The 25,158-nt window shown below is 46.7% G+C and overlaps 1 long non-coding RNA gene across 1 annotated transcript; it reads left to right on the top strand.

Moving 5' to 3' along the window:
- Nucleotides 1-1,720: 1,720 nt before the first annotated feature.
- LOC130212573 (uncharacterized) lies at nucleotides 1,721-12,471 on the top strand. Its single transcript, XR_008835378.1, has 2 exons — nucleotides 1,721-1,904; nucleotides 12,413-12,471. It is a non-coding gene; the product is annotated as an uncharacterized LOC130212573 (long non-coding RNA).
- Nucleotides 12,472-25,158: the final 12,687 nt, after the last annotated feature.

The following is a 25,158-nucleotide window of genomic DNA, read 5'->3' as shown; positions in this document are numbered from 1 at the left end:
AAGGATATTAAAAACATCAACGTATTTTTCTTTTGAAGCACTGATGTTTTGCTGAAACACAAATTAAGCAATGCAATGATAATATTTCTGCACTTGCTCAAAAAGTGAGGGTTAAACACATTTCTGTGTCATGGAGTTTCAGTAGGAACTTGCATTACAAAATAGAAATTAATCAGTATTATAAACTCTTATATATACTCTAAACTATTATTACAGAACATGATAGTCAATTTACTATGCTTCTTATATAATCTAATTTATTATAGTAATACTATTTCTGCACTTGTTGATGTTGGACAGGAGCACATCAACGGACGGCTCTGACTGAAAGAAACAGCGGTAGACTTTTACTTTGCATCTATCAAGCATTTTAGACCCCGTTTACTACACAAAAACTGAGGTTTTATCACGGAAAACGATCATTTCTAAAAACTCTGGCCAAAGTGGAGATTTCTGAAAACTCAGTTTTTGTGTTTGCGTGTGAACTAGGTCAAACGGAGTTTTAGGTTGTCAAACGTCACAGTATGCGACTAAAAATGCTTCACGTCATGTGAGCGTCCTATGTTTACAGTTAGTTTGCTTGCTGATCATGGATGGTGTCAAGGTAGTGCTCATTTGTGCGATAATGCAAACCCTTTTGGCCTGTTTGTATTTACAAACACAAAAGATTTTTTACATCGAGGAGCAGAGGCGAAGAACTGCACGGAGGTCAGCAGTCCTTCTTCAGCTTTCTATACTCCCAAGACGCAGGTACATTGCCTGCCAACGTCGCCGCCGACGGTTTTGGATCCGACCAGGAAGAACCGTATTTTTACTCTCTAAAGCAGGGGTCCCCTAAGAGGACCACATAACGTTTGCCTTGTCTGCTGGAGGGCCAGCCGGGGGGGGGTGCTAGTGAGAATGTGCTCACCTGTGTGCGCGCATCACGGCTGAGCGCTGTGAGTGCTGCGTGTGCAGACAACATTTAACGGAGTGAAGCAGCGCGTAAGCTTTGATCGCTCTTTTAATGAAGTATCGATACTAAAAATATGCTAAATCACATCATTTTTAACGTACGGGTACTTTGTTAGTATCGATCCACCGTGCAGCGTGACAGCAGCAGATGTAGCGGACTAACATTCAAGCTAACCTAACTTCCGAAACGCTGTGGACATCTGAACGCTGATTGGCCGAGACGCGACACGTCCCATCAAAGATGTTCTTTTGCGAAGAGCACCACTCCACATTTTCTCCGCGTCTCACTGCAATCTCAACGGCAGCGGGCCAGGTGAAAAAAATTATAAATCGGAACGCGTCTCTGGTATTGTTCAGGGGGCCGGTCCACATGGGGAGGCGGGCCGTAGTTTGGGGACCACTGCTCTAAAGGAAAAGGAAGTTGATCGTGTTTTCCGTAGTTGTTGTTGGTTTTGAGAATTCTGATTGGTTTGCATGTCTTTATCCTTCTCGTTACACTGCCGACTACAGGTTTGGCATAGTTATGCGGGTTCATATAAACAGAAACTTTTTTGAAAACGACCTTGTGTGTACAACGTTATTTTTGAAAACGGAGCGGCAGAAATATTTGTTTCTGTAAATACCCGGCTATGTGTAAATGTGGCCTTATACAGAAATCAGGATACAAGTAGACATCATGCATGGACCCCCCTCCGCCCGATACCTATTGTATTCAGACCAGAGAGAGGCGCTTTAGCAGAGGGCGCGATGGTTTAAATAGTGACAGAGATATAAATGTATGTTATGTTATTGCTTACCGTATCTTAAACTCAACAATCAGAGGAGCTTCCCGAACTCCGCGTTCCCACCCGAAGGTTGTGTTATGGGTTTGGGGAGTCTGATAAGGAAGTGATAATAAACCAGACGGAAGGAATATGTCAACTTGTCCTCAGTTACACTTCTCCTTTGTTGTTGTGTGTGTGTGTGATTAAGCTTTCAATAAAAGGCTGGACCAAAGGGGTGCTCGGCGGAATGTCTTGGAGGTCGTCGTGCTCGTAGCACGTGCGTCTGAGCTTCCCCTTTGGCCAAAGCTTTCAAAGATACTACGTTGTCTGTGATTCATTTCTCACCTCCTGGACCGTGAATATTTTACATGATATAGAGAGGAAAAAACCTATCATAACTTGGTGCCGTGACCCGGATCCCAACATACCCATCGGCTGGATTTTTCTTTTTCCTGCGGAGCCACTGACACCTGTGCAAGGCCCCGACTGATCATCGGATTAAGAGACCGCTCAGCAGTGGATAATAATTTCTGCAGAGAGGAGATCCAGTCGTGGATTGACGGGATCCGGCGGATCGGAAGACCGAGGGAGACTGACCCAGACAAAGTATGTATGGTTTTGCCCTTTTTGCGAAAAATAAAGGTTGATTACGCGCCGTAAAAATAAGGTTTTGCCCTTTTTGCGAGAAATAAAGGTTGACTACGCGTCGGAAAAAATAAGGTTTTGCCCTTTTTGCGAGAAATAAAGGTTGACTACGCGTCGAAAAAATAAGTGTGGTGAACTAATACATATTTGTGGGAGAACTATGTGTTTGTTTAGCGTTGTTTGTTTATATTTGTTTGTGAATGAATGCTGTGACTCTATTGAATCAGCGTCGCCCGACCTGTTCAATTAGACAACCACAGATTGGCAAGTTTGGGTAAAGAAACGAGGAAATGTACTAATACTATACGATCACACCATAAACAATGGGTCATTCTCACGGAAAGCCTGAAGGCGAATTTTCAGGCGACGCATTGTTTATGTTCAAACAGGACTCAGATAGTGTAAAATATCTGAGAAAATGGAAAACAAAATACGGCTTTTCCGGCGAACTAAATGTTTTTGAGATAGAAACAATCTGTAAGACTCTAAAAACCATCGCCATAGAAAACAAAATACCTAGACTCAGCGAATCAAAACACCACGAACTAAAACAAGCAGAACAGTGGTTCCGAGCAGCAAAAGAGAGGGCACAAGCCCAAGTAAAAGAAAAAGTAAGGGCCGTAGAAATCACGCGAGGGAAAGAGAGTTCACAGGCCCTGTACACAAAAACCGATTTGGACGAGACCAACGTAAAAGCAGTTCACCAGCACCCCGTAGCAACAGCGTCCAGCTCCGGAGAGGAGCCACAGAGCGAGCCGGATGACGAGGAGGACGTATCACCTCCAGCATACGACCGCGTCACCACACCGTTATATCCCAAATTAAAAGAGCTCCAGGACCCAAAGCCCCCACCGATTTCCACACGCCTACGTAACCGTCCCACCGACATACCGAAGAAAGCAAACGCATTTCCAATGTTACAAGTCTCTAATCCACATGATGCGGACACACCACGTATGTGTTCCGGCCATGGATGGAGGCCGAATGTACCAATGCATGTGAAGGAGTTACTCCACCACAGAAAAACTTTGATCAGTTCGTATTAGATTTGTTCATGCTGGCCGAATCCTACAAATTGAACGGCAAGGAGATGGAGAAAGTTATGCAGAAAATGTTCGTGCTACGATGGGTGAAATGCAGGGGGGATTATACAGGAATAGCGGACGAAGGAGAACGCTTTGTCCACCCATTGAACGGTCCAATGGGCGGGCGTTACAGAGACCAGGTAGAGGCCGTTATGACAAGAGCTCGCCCACTGTTCCAACAATCAGCATCCCACAGCAGATTAGCTGCATGTAAACAGGGACCGGAGAGTCAGTCTCCGAGTTCCAATTCCGTTACGAAGAGGAACACAGGGCAAGCAGTGGGATCCCCTACGAGGATGGGGGAGGAACACCCTACCAACAATCATTGAAACACGGCATCCTCCGTGGTATCCAGAAACCTATAGAGGACTGGATTAGAAAACACTGCGTCACTTGGGAAACAGCTAACATGGACACAATTATGTCAAATGCGCGTCACGCAGAAAACCTCATTAAACTGAAAATGAACAAAGGACCAGAGGTCTACGTTCGAGAGGGGGGGGATTTTGGACTGACTGCATACCAGGGGAGGGAAACCACAAGGGGAGGGTACCGAGGAAGAGGCCGAGGAAGAGGCCGTGGACAGACTCGAGGGAGGGGTAGAGGGCGAAATGAGGAAGAATGTTGGGCCTGCGGAGAGGTTGGACATTGGTCACGTGAATGCCCCAACCCTAAGTGGGGGCGGAAACGTCCCCTATGACAACCACAGAGCAGCCCCAGCACCCTCGTAGAGAACGAGACTGACTACGAGGAGACTAACAAACAGAAAGATGAAGTAATGTTAGACATTTGTGGTGCTTGGGGTATGTTAAACGCATTGACAACAAAACCGTACAGAAAGATTGAGTGTAACGGGAAAACAGTGGAGTTTTTATGTGACACTGGAGCATGTAAACGGTACTGACCCAAGTGCCCCGGACACTACATTTACGAAGAGACCATTATGATAAAATGTGCCAATGGTAAACTAGCTCGTCACATGGTGACAAAAAACATAAGTATGACAGACCCCGAGACCGGACGAAACTGTAAAATTCCTGTCATAGTCGATCCTCAATGTCCAGTACCACTATTAGGAAGAGACGCCATGTTGGCCCTAAAAGTATACGTGACCCCGGTGCGAGGAGGAATGGTCGCAAAAGCATTGTCAGACGAAGACTCCGAGGGAGTGTACAATGCCCAGATGAGTGAGACCATATACTTCTCCTACGAGGTAAACAAAGACGTAGAAACATGGCTTAAAAACCGATCGGAGAAACAAACAGGCCTTATACCGATCACAGACAGAAATTGCATTTAACTATGAGGGTGGGGGGAGAAAATGATCTACAGTACGTACAGGCGTTTTTGGCCCATGACCTTGTAAAGATTATGGCCTCCTATCTACTGAAGGACATTCCGGGAAATGTGTGGCTACAATGTGAATTGGAAAACACAGACAGACCATTGTTCCAGGTCCAAAACAGCGTTCCTCATGTTTCCATTAAAAAAGCCAAAAACTCCGAATGGAAAGATATGGGGCCCCGAGCTAAACGCGCAACCATGGTAACCGATTGGCATCCCACTCCGTCATCTGATGACATGCAATGGGAAACCAGCGGTTAATAATAATAATAATAATAAATTTAATTTATAACGCACTTTACATCCAACGAAGGATCTCAAAGTGCTACATTGCACAAAAAGGGGAAAAACTAAAAACAAACAAAGGAGAAGAATTAAAATAAATAAAATAAAACCAAACATAAATGACTTTAGAGTTTAAAAAGTAGTCAATCAAACGCTTTTCTAAAAAGATAGGTTTTCAGGCCTTTTTTAAAAGAATCCACAGTCTGCGGTGCCCTTAAATGGTCGGGGAGAGCATTCCACAGACTGGGAGCAGCTGTACAGAAGGCGCGGTCGCCCATGGTTGGGAGCCTTGTCCTCCGAGGCTGGAGGAGGTTGGCCAGTCCAGAGCGGAGATGGCGTGGGAGGATTGGGGGTGATGAGTTCTTTAAGGTAGAGGGGCAGTGCCATGGAGGCACTGGTGGGTCAGCAGGAGACTTTGAATTTAATCCTGTACTGGACCGGTAGCCAGTGGAGGGATTTGAGGCGGTGTGATGTGGTCGTACTTCCGCACCCTCATCAGGATCCTAGCAGCACAGTTCTGGATGTACTGCAGCTGCTGGATGTTCTTGCTAGGGATCCCGATGAGGAGTGCGTTGCAGTAATCCAGCCTGGAGGAGACAAAGGCATGGACAAGTTTTTCGGCATCAGAGAGAGTGAGTGTGGGGCGGAGTTTTGCAATGTTCCTGAGGTGGAAAAAGGAGGTCTTGCAAAGATGTTTGATGTGGGCCTCATAGGTCAGGTGAGGGTCCATTCTGACACCGAGGTTAGTGACTGAGGATGAAAGGTGGATGTCGTGGCCGGAGAAGTTGATGCTGGTGATAGTGGATGACCGGGTCTGGTGTGGGGTGCCAATGAGAATGGCTTCCGTTTTGAACTGTTAAGTTGCAGAAAGTTAGCCGTCATCCATGCCTTTATCTCCTCCAGGCAGGTGGAGAGTGTGGATAGGGCTGCAGAGGGGGTTGGGTTGGTTTTGATGTAGAGTTGGGTGTCATCAGCGTAACAGTGGAAAAATATTCCATGCCGGCTGATGACACGACCAAGGGAGCATGTACAGAGTGAAGAGGATGGGGCCAAGGACTGATCCTTGAGGGACACCACAGCTGACAGGGTGCATTTCTGACTTAGCACCTCCGAGGGACACATACTCCGTTCTGTCCGTGAGATATGATGTGAACCAGGCCAAGGTAGAGTCAGAGAGTCCGATGGAGGAGTGGAGGCGGTGTAGAAGAATGCAGTGGTCCACGGTGTCAAATGCTGCGGTGAGGTCAAGAAGGATAAGTAGTGATGGAGAGCCAGCATCAGCCGTCATCAGCAGGTCATTTGTGACCCTGACCAGAGCAGTTACAGTACTGTGGCCAGAGCGAAAACCAGACTGGAATTTCTCATACAGACTGTTTGATTTGAGATGGTTGTGGAGTTGGGCAGAAACTACCCTTTCCAACACCTTTGATAGGAAAGGGAGGTTGGAGATTGGGCGGTAGTTGGCAAGTACTTGGGGGTCAAGGCTGGGCTTTTTGAGTAGCGGCTTGATGACAGCAGTTTTCAGAGACGTGGGGACATGGCCAGACCGGAGGGAGTGGTTGATGATTTTAGTGATCAGGGGACTTATTGCAGAGGAGTGGTTTTTTATCAGGGCTGAGGGAAATGGGTCCAGGGCACAGGTCGAGGGCTTCATCTTCCTCAAGATGACTTCAACCTCATGCTGTGTGATGTCCGTGAAACAGCAAAGGGGCTGAGTAGTTCCGGACAGAGGGTCAGCGGATGTGACTGGAGATGCAGGGGGGGCAGAGAGGCTGGAGAGAAGAGGGAGCAGGGGAGCAGGGACAGCGGGGTGGCTGGAGAGATGGGGGGGCAGGGAGGTAGGGAGGCGGGGGCTTGGGAGAAGGGGGCGGTGAGGCAGGGGCAGGGGCTGGGGGCAGGGGCTGGAGAGAGGGGAGGGCGGGGCGGGGAGGCTGGAAAGAAGGGAGCGGATGATGTCTACTTTTGTTTTGAAGAAAGAGATGAAGCTGTTGCATCGCTCCTGCGTGTTGTCTGAGTGTAGGGAGGTCCGAGGTTTAAGGAGATGATTAATGGTTGAGAAAAGTTGCTTGGAGTTACCAGGGCTATTGTTAATGATGTGGGAGTAGAACCGGGACCGTGTGTCACTGAGGGATTTGCTGTAGGCCTTCTGATGTTCCCGGTAGGCTAGTTTGTGAACAGCAAGTCCTGAGTCCTTGAAACGCCTTTCAAGGACACGCCCCGTTCTCTTCAGTAGCCGCAGCTCACTGGTGTACCAGGGAGCTGAACATGTGAAGTTGACAGTTCTGGTCTTGACTGGGGCATGGCAATCCAGGAGAGTGCTAAGTGATGAATTGTAGAGCTCCACGAGTTCAGTGACTGAAGGGAGGTTGGCAGCGGAGAGATGGCGGAGGTCAGTAGTCAGGGTGACTGGGTTGATGTTTTTAAGGTTCCTGAAACTGATTTGTCTGTTGGGTTTATTGAGGGGGGACAGGGTAGGTAGCTCCATTGAGATGGCTTTATGGTCGGACACGCCCAGATCGTGCACTGACAGATTGCTGGGGTGGGAGTTGGTGATCAACAAATCAAGAGTGTGGCCTCTGGAGTGTGTTGGGACATTGACATGTTGAGTGAGGTTGAGACTGTCTAGAAGATTGAGGAATTCAGCTACAGAGTAGGAAGAGGGGTTGTTAACATGAATATTAAAATCACCGAGTATGATGATATTCCCTGGGGTTATACAGAGTGTGGTTATGATGTCATGTATCTCGGAGATGAAGGCTGGGTTCGGTTTTGGGGGCCGGTAAATCAGGAGAACTGTAATGGAAAGTGGCGATTTGCATTTAAATGCAAGGCATTCAAAGGAGGAGTGAGCAGGCAGGGACAGGGGGGACAACTCAAAGTCTTCCCGGTACACAACGGTTCCACTGGGTTTCGGCGAGTACACCTCAAAATCACTGTACGGGCTGAACCAAAGATAAGAGAACAAAAAATAGACGACACATGAGATAATGTAATGACACTGGAGGAATCAATGCCAAAATTCCTCCAGAACATGCCATCCACTTTGTGGACTAAAGGACCAGCCGATGTGGGTTTAATAACAACAGCCGAGCCAGTTGTGTTGACACCAAAAAGTGATTTCAGACCATGTGTTAGACAGTATCAATTAAAACCCGATGCAAAAAAGGGCATCGCTCCCGTAATCCAGGAATTACTAAAAGCAGGAGTTTTAACAGAATGTCCAAGCTCTCCCTGTAATACAGCTATCTTTCCAGTGAAAAGGCGAATGGTAAAGACTGGCGAATGATACAGGATCTCAGACCTGTGAATGCTGCTGTAATCATCAGAGCTCCAGTGGTCCCTGATCCACATACCATTCTGAACCAGATAGAAGCAGACAAAAATTGTTTTTCAGTAATAGATTTAAGCAACGCCTTCTTTTCTATTCCTGTACACGAAGACAGTCAATATTGGTTTGCATTCACATATGAAGGAAAGAGGTACACCTACACACGATTACCTCAGGGATATGCTGAAAGTCCCGCAATATTCTCAGCCGAAATTCAAAAAGTCGTGTCAGCAGCAAATCTGCCTAATGATAGCCAGATAATCACATACGTGGACGACATTTTGTTGGCCTCCACATCTCAAGAAGCATGTGAACAGGACACGAGAGCGCTACTTCTCCATTTAGGAAAGTACGGGTGCAAGGTCAACAAGGACAAGTTACAGGCAGCAAAAGCAGAAGTAACTTATTTAGGCCATGCAATCAGTGGAGAAGGAAAACGCGTTACTAATGACAGAAAGAAAGCAATATTAAATGCCCCGAAACCAGAAACAAAGAAACAAATGTTGTCTTTTCTTGGGCTGTGTAATTATTGCCGTGCGTTCATACCAGAGTATGCTAAAGAAACTGCGCCCCTGTTAGCATTAGTGTATGACAAGGCACTCGCTCTAAACGACAGACTAACATGGACCTGTGAAGCTAATGAAGCTTTTGACAAAACAAAACAACTACTTTGCGGTAGCACAGTTCTAGCTCACCCTAACTATAAAAAGGAATTCACTTTGGCAGTGGACTGCAAAAGAGGGTTTATGACATCAGTTTTGCTGCAACCAGAGGGAGATAAAATGAGACCTGTAGCGTTTCATTCGAAACGCTTGGATACAGTTGCTCAAGCCATGCCCGAATGTGTCCAATCCATTGCAGCAGCTGCAATGGCCGTGGAACAAACGGCAGATATCATTTTGTTTCATCCCACCATATTGATGGTTACGCATGCAGTGAGTGCCTTATTGCTACAAGCAAAACTAACATTCCTGTCACCAGCGAGACAATTGCATTACACAGCGGTGTTACTAGGCCAAGGTCACATAACCATCCAAAGATGTATCACCATTAATCCAGCATCGTTTGTTCCCACAACAACAGATGGCACACCACATGACTGTGTAGAGATTGCTGATACTATCACGTTGCCGAGAGTTGACCTGAAGGATATCGCACTACCCGAAGGGGAGGTGTGGTATGTGGATGGGTCAGCCCAGAAGGATGCATGTGGAAAAAACCAAGTTGGGTATGCGGTAGTGAGTCAGGGAGGGGAAGTAATAAGTGCAGGCCCACTTCCTCCCACATACTCCGCCCAAGCAGCAGAATTAGTTGCGCTGACTGAAGCATGCAAAGCAGGGTCAGGCCTAAAACTGACTATTTACACCGACAGCCAATATGCACACTCAACATTGTTCATATTTGCTAAAATGTGGGAAAAAAGGGGAATGGTGACATCTACTGGGCGTCCAGTAGTTCATGCACTTTTGTTAACGGGTTTACTAGCAGCTATAACTTTACCTAAAGAATTAGCTGTAGTAAAATGCCGAGCACACCAGACAGGCATAGATGAAATAACAAAAGGCAATGCTAAAGCTGATGAAGAAGCAAAACGAGCGGCTAAAACACCACAGGTACACGAGTACGAACAACACCGTCAAGTCCAATAGACATTGAGATCCTACGAGAGGCACAAGCGAATGCAACAACACAAGAAAAAGCCACATGGGAAACAAGGGGGGCCACGGAGGAAAACAAGATGCTTTGTATAGAAGGGAAACCGATCCTACCAAGAAGTCTATTTAAGGCCGTGGCTATTTTGAGTCATGGGCGATGCCATGTCTCAACAGGAGGGATGGTATCTATGATAGAACAATACTTCTATACAATAAATATACAAAACTACTTAAAACTTTTTTGTAAAGCATGTGTAACATGCATCAAGCACAACCCTCAAGGAAACCTTCGCCCGAAGCGAGGCAGGTTCCCGCTCCCTGAATACCCATTCCAGGTAATGCACATGGATTTCATCGAACTCACGCCATGCGGTCATTACAAATACTGTTTAGTAATGGTGGATGCATTTTCCAAATGGGTAGAAATTGCACCAACAACGAAAGCAGATGCTGAAGCAGTGGTGAAAGCCATATGCAAATACATTCTGCCCACTCATGGCATTCCAAGACGCATTTACAGTGACAATGGCTCACACTTTGTAAACGAGGTAGTAACAAAACTAAGCGTCATTATGGACATTGAACTAAAAAATCATTGTGCATACCACCCACAGAGTGCCGGATTGGTAGAGCGAACCAACGGCACCATAAAAAGCAAACTGAAGAAATGCATGACTGAAACAGGAAAACCTTGGCTGGAGTGCATAGACATTGTGAAAACATACATGCATATCGTTCCGACCCAAACGGGCCCTACCCCATTTGAAATCATTCATAGACGACCCTACCGCCTACCACTAACTCACCCAGATTTAGAGCAAGTGGGTGAGAAAGAAACAATAGTGGAGTACATGAAGAAGACCATGATGGGGAGAGGAGTCAGGGAAGCAAATGTCTTGCCAGATTCACCTGTCTCCCCCATTATGTCTGTACAGGTCGGCGACTGGGTCTTCATCCGCGTCATCAAGAAAAGACGTGGAGCGACGCTCGCTGGGAGGGACCATTCCAAGTCCTTCTGACGACTGCAACCGCTGTAAAGATAGCCGAGAGGACCACTTGGATACATCTTTCCCATTGCAAACTGTTCCCTACAGAAATCCCGGACCAGTGCCCTGATCCCGAGACGACCACGAGCAGAGGGGAAGACTGACTTCAAAGGGGGCTGTCCGCTTAAAAGACAGCCATCTCAACGTCAGTGAAGAAACCAACGATCCCTGCTCTTAGGTGTCGGCTCGGGTGATGGAGCGAGAGGTCCCGAGGAACTCAAACGAGAGGAGCAAGGGAGAAGGAGCGGAAAGAAGACCCTCCAGACTCAGAGTTAAGTGCAGAGAAATGTGTGCACCCTGCAGTATCGGAGTCTTGGCGGCCATGGCCATGGCGATAGGCGCGTTCTGGTTGTGTTTTCTGTTACAGGACGCCGCAAAAGAAGGTTTCCAGAGGTCCCGAGGAAGAAGGGACATAGCTGGTACCAACCCGCTGCTGTCACAAGAGAAAGAATGGACACACATGCAACACAGTCCATGGTGATGCAGAATCGAATGGCCCTTGATTTACTTACCGCAGCCACAGGAGGAACATGTGTCCTTCTGAACACATCCTGCTGTACGTATATTACTGATGATGTCCACTCCCAGAACATGACCGACGCACTCGGCCGCCTATATCAGTTGCAGCGAGCAATGGCGGCCGACCACAAAGCCAGGCCATATGAAAGCTGGTATGATTGGCTGTTTAACGGCTCATGGAGGCAAGTCCTTATAAAAACGGGGACGATGTTAGGTGCGGGATTGTTGACCGTCATCTGTGTCCTGAGTTGTGTGATCCCGTCTATTCGTGTGATAACAATCAGAGCAATCAATACCCTAACATCGGTGTCTGGGCTCACCTCACGGATGGAGCCCATTGAAACGACCAGATATTCATATGTATGATGACATGGGAAGACCTGTCAATGCTCCCGTTTAAGAAAATATAACGTAAACTTTTGGTTTAAGCTTGTATGACATAATTGTGTAAAACTCCTCACAAGGAACGGACAATTATTGATGTGAAGCTGCTGACTAAAAGTTTAATTCCCAAAGAGATTGGTGTGGTGTTACTAACAAATTATGTGTAAGAAAAAAAGAATAATCATGATTCTGCTTGGACTGCTTAACCCACATACGTAAATCACATGCTGCTTAGAAATTAGAAAAATCAAATGAGTGCCCTTATTGACCATGTTTAAATAATAAGCAATAGCATAAACAGGAGGGAACTGACAGAGATATAAATGTATGTTATGTTATTGCTTACCGTATCTTAAACTCAACAATCAGAGGAGCTTCCCGAACTCCGCGTTCCCACCCGAAGGTTGTGTTATGGGTTTGGGGAGTCTGATAAGGAAGTGATAATAAACCAGACGGAAGGAATATGTCAACTTGTCCTCAGTTACACTTCTCCTTTGTTGTTGTGTGTGTGTGTGATTAAGCTTTCAATAAAAGGCTGGACCAAAGGGTGGCTCGGAATGTCTTGGAGGTCGTCGTGCTCGTAGCACGTGCGTCTGAGCTTCCCCTTTGGCCAAAGCTTTCAAAGATACTACGTTGTCTGTGATTCATTTCTCACCTCCTGGACCGTGAATATTTTACATGATATAGAGAGGAAAAAACCTATCAATAGTCATCAAGAATAGTTCTGATTGGTCCAGCGAAGAGAGGGCGGTGTCTTCTCATTGGTTCTTCGTCTCTCTGCCTCCATCGCTTTCGCTCATTCATTGGTCCTTCTTGGCCTGCCAATGAGAGCATGTGTTGTGAAAAAGTGTGGGAAGAGAAAGATATGATTCACTTGTTGCTTTCTTTGAAGCTTCTTCCACTGAGCTCGGGAGTTTTCTAAGATAATCTTATCTCTTCCGAAGTGGGATGCGCTGCGTCTAGAAGGTCGTTAATCAAAGGGCCTCTTCACGTGTGTGTGTGTGTGGGTCAGAGAGAGAGCATGTGTGTGTGTGAATCCGGATAATAATTGCCATAGCTTGGACCGTTCCTTATCTTATCTGCGCTCAGTAAATGTCTCTGTGGCTCTCCTGTTCATGTGAGCATGAGTGTTGCTTTGATCCATTCAAATCTAGGGTGAGCGTGGTGCATAAAGTTTATTTCGTGTGTCACTGTTATCTTCTTTGATCAGTTCAGGTGCCGGAATGCCCTGCTGAAGCTTCTAACCTTCCACAGTGATTTTCCACTTTACACATAACATTTATGCAAACAATACTAGGCTATGCTAGGATGTAATATATATTATTTACACACTTACTCAAATAAGTGAGGATTAAACACACATTTCCTGACATTTGCGGTCCCCATCGGACTCAACCCCCACCTACTGCCTCACGGAGTTTCCTCAGTAGGAACATGCGGCGTCAGCAAATGGAGGCAACATAGCATAACCAGATGACCAGAGATCACCGGGAGTGAACGCTGGCGCGTCTAGCTGCCGCGTCTAGCTGCCGCTGCTCTCCGGTTGTGTTATTGTTTTCAAGTTTTCTACGATTTTCTGCAGTTTGCAGCAGACCACCTACTCTTGGCGAACGTGGTACTACATGTCACTCTTGCCTTTCTTCAAAACTTGAGAGCCCTGCAGACAACAGGCCGAAGAAGGGAGAACAAATGCAAACAAGGTAAGTAAAGTAGTATGAAACTAAAGTTAACTGTTTTAGTTGTTATTTATTAGTGTAAGCATGTAGGCTAACATGTTTATAGCCAAAGGTTCACTATTTTATATTAGCATGTGATGGTGATATTGAAGTAAGCTAGCTTTTCACCTGTCTGGTTGGACCATATTGTCAGCATTTTCTACTGTAATTCCCTTTTGTGGGGCTTTATCATATCCTAACACTAACCAAAGTTGACATTCACATTATTTACTTTTGATATTGAGTATTTCAAGTTACTAGTAGTTAATTACCTAACAAGCCTACAGGCCTTATCCAGAAAAAAAGCCAAACATTATTGCTCATTCCAGCAAAAAAGTTGTAGTAAGAACAGTAATTTATTTTTATTTGTATTACTCTTCCCAATGTCTTTGCATGCATCGTGTAACCAGGTTAATTACGTGTTATTTTTCACAGCTCTAGATTATACATTTAATTATTATTGAACTGGCAGGGGGGAGTAAGACAGCGCAAAGCCTTTTCTCTCAACGCTTAACGTGTCTGAATGTATCGTCAATTTGTCAGCAGTGAAAACAGACTTATTTAGCATTCTTAAGGCTGCTTTGTGTTAGTTGATGTTTGACGATTGGTTATTTTAAATACAAGGACGCATCACTCCGTTCAAACATCTCTGCTTCCAACTGGCCCAGGTGGTGCCTTCTGTCTGTTCTGCACATGTTCACATGGAAGAAGCAGGTTATAACCCCGTTTAATATTACAGCACTGGTTTCTGAAAACCACTCTCCTGCCTTCAGAAACCAGACTTTCGTGACAGCTTAGTGATCAGCTGACTAGAGAAAGCCACTGTAACCTGATTAATTAAGTGCAGGTCAATGCTGACGAGAGCTTCTTGAACTTCACTCAAGCCAGTTTAGTATCTCTATAACAAGTCTTTAATTATGGAATATGGTATTACAAAGATATTCAAAGACTCTTGCACATTATGTCTTAGTAATATAAAAGAAAATATGTCTGTATGAGTGTAGTACTCTGACTCTTTAGCTCTTTGTGATCCTCAATGTTCTGGAGAAATATGAATTGATTTGTTTGTCTCTGGTGTTCAGCCCTCAGGACGTCCAGACCCGGAGGAGGAGACCTCATCTGAGACCTTATCTGAGTTACTGGAGGCTTCCAAGAATTTGGTAAGTGTTATACAAGTAGTTATTTTATACAAGTTATACAAGTGTTACACCTGTGGAACATATATTTTACAGGTGTAACACACGTGTAACACAGGTGTTACCACACGTGTTCAACTGGCGTTACACAAGTGTTCCACAGGTGTAACACACATGTTCCACAGGTGTAACACACGTATTCCACAGGTGTAACACATGTGTAACATACATGTTCTACAGGTGTAACATACATGTTCTACAGGTGTAACATACGTCTAACACACATGTTCTACAGGTGTAACACATGTGTAACATACACATGTAACAACTGTGTTACACCTGTGGAACATGTGTGTTACACGTGCGTTACACCTGTGGACAGTTTTGCCAGGTCTGCGGTTTTCCCGTGGAATTGGGCTACTTTTGAAGTGTTTCCGCGGGTTGAATTTGTTGTCCGCTGGTTCGGGTAGACCTATTTTGCATGCAAATTACATGTATATCTTGAAATAAAAATCCATATTTTAAATGAAATAATTTATTTATACCCAAAATTGGGCTGGTTTTGTCACACAGACCTGGCAACCCTGCCTGTGGAACACGCGTCGAACACGTGTAACACACATATAACACACGTGTGACACACATGTTCAACAGGTGTAACACACGTTTCACAGGTGTAACACAGGTGTAACATGTGTGTTAGACCTGTAGAACACTTGTGTTACACCTGTGTTACATGTGTTTGTTTGTTAACACACGTGTAACAAACATGTTCTCCAGGTGTACCACTGGTGTTACACACGTGTGTTAATCAGCCAAGTGATTCAGTGGAGGTAAACCGTGTCGCTGTTAACAAAACCCTGACAGTGCAGTTATAACCTGACCCCAGATGCTGGGTTCATTGGCTCAGGTTTTAAGGGGATCTCAATGACAATGAAACATGTTTATGCCTGCTTACTTTTTCTTGAATGTAATTTAACTCACATCATCTTGTATATTTAAATTGCAGCTGACCAAAGAATATCTGGACTCCATCAGCCAGCTGTCTGATGTCAAATGGAGGCAAAGTGAGGCGAGTTAGCTGTAAGGGATCCGTGTTTTAGATGAATACAAAGGATGTTTTGAATAAAAGCTGTTACAATATGAGCTTAATTTGTCTCTCTTTTGTACAGTAGGTCTAAGTGTTTTCAAGCAACTGATTTTTGAAGATATTATTGTATAAAGGGTAATAGTTTTCCAGAAGGGAGATAGCATCTTTAATGTTGAACCAATATCACTGTTTAGGTAAAACACCAAGTCCTGTTTATTTAAAAGTCCAGCTATATTATCCATCATTTATCAACTATTTAATTGTAGGTCTTTTTCGCAGTTATTTATATTTTATGATTAGATATGGTTTGTTTAGGCTCAGTGTTAATCTAATCTCATAATAGAGTTTCATCCAATACAAATAGATTAAATAATTGTCATGAACTGTAAAGTGCCTAACCGTGGTGTTAAGTGTATGCCAATATACATAACCTGAATTTGGTCCCCCTGGGGAAAGGAAATTCATGTTTTATATTTTTGAGAGAGTGTTTGAGGTTTAAAGTCATTTTCATGTGAACAAAAAAATATCAGGATTTTAGCAATTAAAACTATGTCTCTAGATCCTTCAGAAAGGGTGGATCCCACCAGGCTGCTTCTAGTCAGGCGTCCCCACGGGTTGATAAAAACGGGTATGTGTGTGTGTGTGTGTGTGGTGTAGAAATGGAGGGTGTTATGCAAATGTGTTTGCACAAGAACAGCGACAAAGGAATTTACGCTCTGCTCCACATGAAGTGGTCACCACATTCCTGACACCACCTGCTTCTTGTATATTACATTACATTACATGTCATTTAGCAGACGCTTTTATCCAAAGCGACTTACAATAAGTGCATTTCAACCTAGAGTACAAACTAAGAACAACAAGAATACAGGAAGTAACATTTCCTCAACATAGTCGAACTACAAAAGTACCATAAGTAAGTGCTATCTAAGTGCCACTGAAGTGCTAATCTGTGTTTTAATCCAGATATAGTCGGAAAAGGTGTGTTTTCAGTCTCCGACGGAAGATGTAGAGACTTTCTGCTGTCCTGATGTCAGTGGGGAGCTCGTTCCACCACTGAGGAGCCAGGACAGCAAACAGTCTGGATCTCGAGGCAGGAGGCACAAGACGATTGGCTGTTGCGGCCGGAGCGCGACGTGTGGGGTGTGCGGTGTGACCATATCCCGGATGTAGACGGGCCCGATCCCTCAGAGCACGGTACGCCAGGACCAGTGTTTTGAAGCGGATGCAGCCACCGTAACCAGTGGAGAGAGCGGAGGAGCGGAGTGGTGTGGGTGAATTTCGGGAGGCTGAAGACCAGACGAGCTGCTGCATTCTGGATGAGCTGCAGGGTCGGATGGCCTTAGCAGGTAGACCAGCCAGGAGGAGTTGCAGTAGTCGAGGCGTGAAATGACCAGAGCCTGGATCAGAACCTGCGCCGCCTTCTGAGTAAGAAGAGGACGATTCTCCTGATGTTGTGCAGCATGTACCGGCAGCGTGTCATGGCGATGTGTGGCCGTCAGGAGAGTTGACTGTCGAGTGTCACCCGAGGTTCCTGGCAGTCCGTAGGGGCCAACACAGAGCTGTTGAAGGTGATAGTCAGGTCGTGGGTGGGGGCCTTTCCTGGAAGGAATAGTAGCTCAGTCTTGTCAGGGTTGATCTTCAGGTGGTGAGCAGACATCCACTGAGAGATGTCAGTCAGACAGGCAGAGATCGTGCCGCCACCCGTGTTTCGGATGGTGGAAACGAGAAGATCAGTTGGGTGTCATCAGCATAGCTATGGTAGGAGCAAGCATGCAACGAACGACAGAGCCGAGAGAATTTGTGTACAGAGAGAAGAGGAGGGACCCAGGACGAGCCTTGAGGAACCCCAGTAGTGAGAGGACAAGGATCAGACACAGATCCTCTCCAAGTTACCCGTAGGTGCGGTCTTTAAGGTAGGAAGAGAAATGAGATCCCCAGGTCCTGAAGAGAAGAGATCAGGATCTGGTGGTTCACGGTGTCAAATGCTGCAGAAAGGTCGAGAAGGATAAGGACAGAGGAGAGAGGCTGCTCTAGCAGTGTGAAGCTGCTCAGAGACAGCAAGGAGGGAATCCAGACTGGTGAGGGTCAAGAAGGTTGTTACTGTGGAGATAGGAGGACACTTGGCTCAAGATAGCTCGCCCAGAGTTTTGGAGAGAAAAGGAAGAAGAGAGACCGGTCTGTAGTTGCTGACTTCAGACGTCGAGCGTGGGTTTCTTCAGGAGAGGGTTGACTCTCGCCTCCTTCAGAGAGTTAGGAAACAGCCAGTTGAGAGGGAGCTGTTAATAAGATGGGTGAGGAAGGTCAGAAGGTCAGGAGCAATAGCCTGGAGAATGGGAGGGGACGGGGTCAAGGGCGAGGTGGTCGTCGGGCGGAGGTCACCAAGCTAAGAACTTGATTGGGAGACAAGGGGTGAAAGAGGAAAGAGAGGGGATGAAGAAGTTAGTGTTGGTGAGGTGATAGAAGATGGATTTGTAAAGGAGGAGCGATGTCGTCTATCTTGTTTGTAAAGTAGTCGACAAAGTGGCTCGGCAAAAGGGTGGAAGGAGGAGGGGATCAAGGAGGTTGGAAAAGATAGAGAAGAGTTTTTGGGGTTAGAGAAGGAAGACTGAATTTTGGTCAGGTAGAACGAGCTTTTGGCTGCAGAGATAGAGGAAGAGAAGGAGGAGGAGAGATTGATAGAAGAGCAAGTCTTCCGCTTGATTCGACGCGGCATTTTTTTTCCGCCCGCCGCAGGGTGGCTCTTCCTCAAGGCACCGAGTCCCGACAACCACGGAGCCGGAGAGGATTTGACCGGTCGTGTCCGAAAAGGACAAAGAGAATCAAGAGATGAAGACAGGGAAGAGAGGAGAGTGTCTGCAGAGTTAGGATGCATGAGTGAGAAGCAGTCAGTTGAGGGAGAGCAGATAGGACAGAGGAGGCAAGAGAGGAGGGACAGAGGAGGTGCAGAGTCTGTAGATATGGGTGGGTTGTCAGTACCAGAGAGCGAGAGAGTAAGAGATGAAGAAGTGGTCAGAGACATGGAGAGGAGTCACAGTGAGGTTAGAGGTAGAGCAGTTTCTTGTGAAAATGTAGTCAAGGTGGTTGCCGGCTTTGTGAGTAGGAGGAGGGACTGAGTAAGAGGTTAGATGAAGCTAATAAGAGTGAGAGATCACATCACATATCTGTCTGGATGTTAAAGTCAGCCAGAAGGATGAGCGGGGCCAAGTTCGATAGGAGGACGCCTAGCTCATCCAAGAAATCTCCCAAAGAACCAGGGGAGAACAACAATGTGAAGTTGGACCGGATGAGTAACGGTCACCGCATGAAACTCAAAAGTCAGTGTGATAAGGAGTGGAAGCGGTAGGGACAGAAACACCATGTGGGTGAGATGAGTACCTGTACCTCCACCCGACCAGAGGGTCTGGGTGTGTGGCTAAAGGAGAAGGCAGAGGAGAGAGCAGCCGGGTAGACGTGTTGTCTACTGTGATCCAGGTCTCAGTGAGAGCCAGGAAGTCAAGCGACTGCTCCACAGCAAAGCCAGAGATGAAGTCGGCCTTGGGGTTGGCTGACTGACAGTTCCAGAGGCCTCCTGTGACCAGGTGCTGGGTGAGTAGAACAGGTAGGAAGGATAACAGAGGAGGGTTCCGTACATGAATGAGCGAGTCCTATAGTAACTACAGTAGAGATACGCACAGGTATGGAAAAGACACACATATTCAAAAATGCCAAGACTCCAACGGAAGACTCCTATGTCTTTGTCCTCCGAGTCTCGACTCCAACGGAAGACTCCTATGTCTTTGTCCTCCGAGTCTAGACTCCAACGGAAGACTCCTATGTCTTTGTCCTCCGAGTCTTGACTCCAACGGAAGACTCCTATGTCTTTGTCCTCCTCTCGACCCAACGGTGTCTTTGTCCTCCAGTCTCGACTCCAACGGAAGACTCCTATGTCTTTGTCCTCCAGTCTTCGTCCGATGAGTCACGCTGACGCTACAGCTGACCGAAAAACCCCACCCGGTTATGAGCCCAAGTTAGTGCCAATTACCTCCAGCCGCTGACACCGCCCTGGCTTTTTGGTATTCAAATGACACTCAATAGAAACCAGGTGACGATCGCTCGTCCAATCAGTGAAGATTCAGGTGTCGGAACACAGGACACACCTCTCTACCAAAACAACTCCTTAAAACAGGACAGACTAACAATCTAGCAGCTTTAATCAACAAATACAACAGTAACTTTAGCAGATAAAACTAGTTTAAAGAAGATACTTAGCAGGATCCAAGTAGTCAGTAGTCTCGCCTCACAGGTAGAAAATGCACCTCACAGGTATAAATGTCTCCTCCTTGAGGTCACATGGGGGCAGTGCTGTCTCGTGTCCAGTGCAATTGCATCACGTGTGTTGCAGTTTTTTCATACAACTTGTATCCAAAATGTCTACCGGCATGATGCAGATCATCAAAGCGCTCCTATAGGCCTGTTATTGCTGTCTTTACTCTCCTCCCCTGTCTCTAGTGCTGTCTTTACTCTCCTGTCTCTAATGTTGTCTTTACTCTCCTCTCCTGTCTCTAATGTTGTCTTTACTCTCCTCTCCTGTCTTTAGTGATGTCTTTACTCTCCTCTCCCGTCTCTTGTGCTGTCTTTTCGATACTCTCCTGTCTCTTTCCCTCCAGGTTTGTCTGATTGGCAGATTTTATGGCACAATATTCATAAATGTTTACTCCACGTACAATAGATTCATGGCTGGTCGGCCCAGATTATATTATCTCTAAAGACATTCCTGGTGCCCAGAGCATGAATCCTGACGGCGTTGGTGACCTCTTGACCTTTCCTGTCGTGCCACCAACAGGTCAACATTTGCATTTCTCTGGAGAAACATCCTGGAAATACCTCAGAACTCCAGAGATTGGTAAGGATCGTGATTTGATGACATGCCACAATGAGTGTTCATATTTGTTGTTTTGAGAGAAATGTCGTCGACCATTAGATGGATTGTTATGACATTTTGTTAAAGATATTCATGTCCTCTTCAGGAGGAATTGCAGCCTAATAACTTTGATGGTAAATAAATAACTGCCAAACTAAAAACATTCCTACCAACCTTAAATACTTCAGAGCTTATGAGCAGATGCCAACATGTTTAACCTTATTCAGCGTTAATATTTTAATATTTCATCCTCACAGTCCCTCACACGGCTCTGGACACTTTCTCACATTAAGAGTAGGCTATATAAGGGCCTGTGCTCATATGAAACTTATTATTTTATTTCTGCTAGAGTTCCAGATGTAACCTCGTGGACAGAACACAACAAGGTGGAGCATTGTTGTTGTCAGTTAGTGTGAAAGGTCTGTTGTTTGTGCTTTAGATGAAAGCTTAAGTTATTCACATTACGTTAAACTTCAAGATTCAAGATTCAAGATGTTTTATTTGTCACATACACACACAGGGTGTGCAGTGAAATGAAAGTGGCAATGCTCAGCAGGAATGTGCAAGGGCAACAAGTACACACTATTTACAATAAAAAACAACACAATATTTACAGTAAGTGTGTGTGTGTGTGTGTGTGTGTGTGTGTGTGTGTGTGTGTGCCTAAGAGGGGCAGTTGTGTGGGTCTATGTGGGGGTCCTGGTGAGGTCGGAGTTCACAGTCCTGATGGCCTGAGGAAAGAAACTCCGTCTCAGTCTCTCTGTTCTTGCAGCGTGACTACGGAGGCGCCTGCCTGACCGCAGCAGCTGAAACAGTCTGTTGTTGGGGTGGTGAGGATCCTTCATGATCCTGCCGGCTCTGGTTCTGCACCTCCTGGTGTACAAGTCCTGCAGGGTGGGGAGTGTAGAACCAATAGTGCTGGCAGCCGAACGCATTACTCTCTGCAGAGCCATCCTGTGCTGAGCGGAGCAGTTGCCAAACCAGGCTGTGGCGCTTGCTGTCAGTACGCGCTCTACAGCTCCAGAGTAGAAGGACTGAAGGATCCTCTGGGAAACTTTAAATTTCCTCAGCTGCCTGAGGTGGTAGAGGCGCTGCCTTGCCTTTCTCACCAGAGTGTCTGTGTTTGTTGACCATGTCAGATCCTCGGTGATGTGGACTCCCAGGTATTTATACCCGCTCACCCTCTCCACAGTAGTCCCGTTAATCCCCAGTGGTGAGTACGTCCTCTGTTGTTGTACCCTCCTAAAGTCCACAATCAGCTCCTTAGTTTTGGTGACATTCATGATGAGGCTGTTGTCCTGGCACCAGAGTGACAGATCAGCAACTTCCTCCAGGTAGGCCTTCTCGACGTTGTCGGAGATCAGGCCCACCACCACTGTGTCATCCGCAAACTTGATGATGGTGTTGAGCTGAACCTGGCCACACAGTCATGTGTGTACAGGAGTACAGTAGGGGCTGAGGACGCAACCCTGGGGGATCCTGTGTTCAGGGTGAGGGATTTGGAGGTGTGTCTGCCCACCCTGACCACCTGTGGCCTGGCGGTCAGGAAGTCCAGGATCCAAGCACACAGCGGCGTCTTCACTCCCAGCTCAATCACCTTGCCCGCCAGTCTGGAGGGGACTATGGTGTTGAAAGCTGAACTATAATCAATGAACAGCAGTCTCACATAGCCCCCTCTGGCTGTCCAGATGAGAGAGTGTGGTGTGCAGTACCTGGGAGACAGCATCATCTGTGGATCTGTTTGGGCGATAAGCAAACTGCAGCGGGTCCATGGAGGAAGGGAGGAAGGCGCAGATGTAGTCCTTTATCAGCCTCTCAGCATTTCATGACCACCGAGGTGAGGGCCACCGGTCGGTAGTCATTCATACATGCTGGAGAAGCATTCTTGGGCACAGGGACAATAGTGGATCTCTTGAAGCAGGCGGGGACCACGGACTCAGCCAGGAGAGGTTGAATATTGTGGTGAACACTGGAGCTAGCTGGTTAGCACAGGTCTTCAGTACTCGCCCAGATATGCCATCTGGACCTGCAGCTTTCCTGGTGTTCACCCTCAACAGAGCCCTCCTCACACTGTGCTCGGTCACAGAGAGTGTGTGTTCATCCCCAGCGGTAGAACTCACCTCGGCTACGCTAACGGTGTTGTTGTTAGTCGGCGAGCTAGCGCTGTTGTTGCTAGCCTCAAACCGTGCATAAAATGAGTTCAGGTCGTCCGCTAGGGATGCGTCGGCACTCACCATAGCGCGGGGTCTGCTCTGGTAGTCTGTGATAGTCCGTAGCCCCTGCCATAGGCGCCTGGTGTCGCGCTGCTCCATCTGTGATTCCACTCTGTCTCGGTACTTCCTCTTGGCTTCCTTCACCGCCCTCCTCAGTCCATAGACCGCTGCCTTGTACTCGTCCATGTTGCCGGATACAAGACCGGAGTTATAGGCAGCAGTACGGGCCTTCACAGCTTCACGGATGGATCTATCAACCCACGGCTTTTGGTTAGGAAAGACCCTAACTTTTACCGTGGGGACGATGGTGTCCGTTAGCGTTGCTATGAGGCTCATTGCTACTTCAAGAACTCGCTGACGTCACTGGAACTGGATTGGATCATGTCCCAGTCGACGACATGCAGAGCGTCCTGTAGCTCAGCCTCTGATTGGTCAGACCACCGCTTCACGTTCCTCGTCACTACCGCTTCCCGCGCGATCTTTTGCGGTATCCGGAAGCAGAAAATGGCGGCATGGTCTGATTTTCCGAACGGAGGAGAGAGACAGCCTTGTAGCCTCTCTTGAATGGCGTATAGCAGTGGTCCAACGTTCTTTCCTCTGGTAGCACACGTAATGTGCTGGTGAAAGTTCGGCATGACTTTTTAGGTTAGCCCTATTAAAGTCCCCAGCCACCACCACAGCCGCCGGGATACTTGTTCTGATGCCGACATAACACATCATGTAGGTCCGATAGTGCTACGCCGGTGTCCGCTTGTGGTGGTATGTAGACGGCTGTGGTGATGACCGAGCTGAACTCCCGGGAAGGTAGAATGGACGGCATGAGATCGTCAGATGTTCCAGGTTCGCGAGCAGGAACGAGAAAGAGTCCTAATGTTCTTGGGGTCGCACCACATGTTGTTCGTCATGAAGCAAACCCTCCACCCTTAGATTTACCAGACTCTTCCGTTCTGTCTGCACGGAAAACAGAGAAGGACTCGGTTGGGCATATGACTCGATCCGCACCAGCGGGTTCAGCCATGTTTCCGCCAGACAAAAGATATTACAATCCTCATGTCCCGTTGGAATCTGATCCTTGCCCTTACATCATCCATCTTATTTTCCAGAGACTGGACGTTAGCAAGAAGGATGCTGGGCAGAGGTGGGCGGTGGGCTTGAACTCTCAGTCTGTTCCGAATTCCGCCCGTTTCCTCGATGTTTTCGCTGCTCCCGTAGTAGCGGCTCCACTGTTGTTGGTGTGGTTCGCTCGTACTATCTCTGCCGGCCACGCTGGATCGATGGAAAAAGTGGACAAAAACCCTTGTTTTGCGCAAAAGTTTATGTCCAAAAGTGTGCTGTGGTCGTATGCTGTTAGTGCCGATGTGTTTGTGGCAAAGAAAACATTAAAAATAAACACAAAAACTAAAAGAGCGCACAATCTCCGCGGAGCTACCTCGACGGCGTCTGGACACAGCCGCGCCATCTTAAAGCTTAAAGCTTATTTACCTTTGTTTGAAGGAAAGACTATTTTAAAGGCCCGGATCTACATCATTTGTATTATATGATGATTTCTCCTTCTACCATTCCTCAGCCCTCTTGTTGTCCCCTCCCTCCTCTTCTTCCTCTTCCTCCTCCTTCTCTCCGGGTCTCAGCTGTTGCGTTTATGAAAACAAGACACTCGATTATGTTCACCTCATCGGAAACCTCCTACATCCGGCTCGGCCTGCATCAACCCGTCAATTTCTCACGGGACCCGAGGCGTGATGGATTATTGTGTTCCTTGTGGTGGCTGCAGCAGCAATGGTGTTGGGCATTAGTGACCGATTGATCACTGCGATTGGCTCGCAAACAACAGTCGTTTTGGACGTCAGGGGCATAAATCTCTCCATGGGGAGCCGGCTAATTGGGTTATTTTAAAGCCCCGGTCCTGTTTAGGCTAAGTTTGAAAAGAGGGGTCTGGATATCAGGGCAAAAATCAAAAAAAGCCACCTGGTCTAATGTGTATGTTACAGAGAGGAAGTTCAATGTTATATAGAAGGAGATGAAGAGTTGGATTTAACAGGAATTAAAGGCACTGGAAACTCAATTTATCCATCAGTGATGCATAAGTGCAGTT

The sequence above is a fragment of the Pseudoliparis swirei genome, chromosome 22 (assembly GCF_029220125.1).
Source record: "Pseudoliparis swirei isolate HS2019 ecotype Mariana Trench chromosome 22, NWPU_hadal_v1, whole genome shotgun sequence".
NCBI lineage: Eukaryota > Metazoa > Chordata > Actinopteri > Perciformes > Liparidae > Pseudoliparis > Pseudoliparis swirei.
Note: the sequence above shows the minus strand (reverse complement) of the source record. Positions and strands in the feature narration are given on the sequence as shown.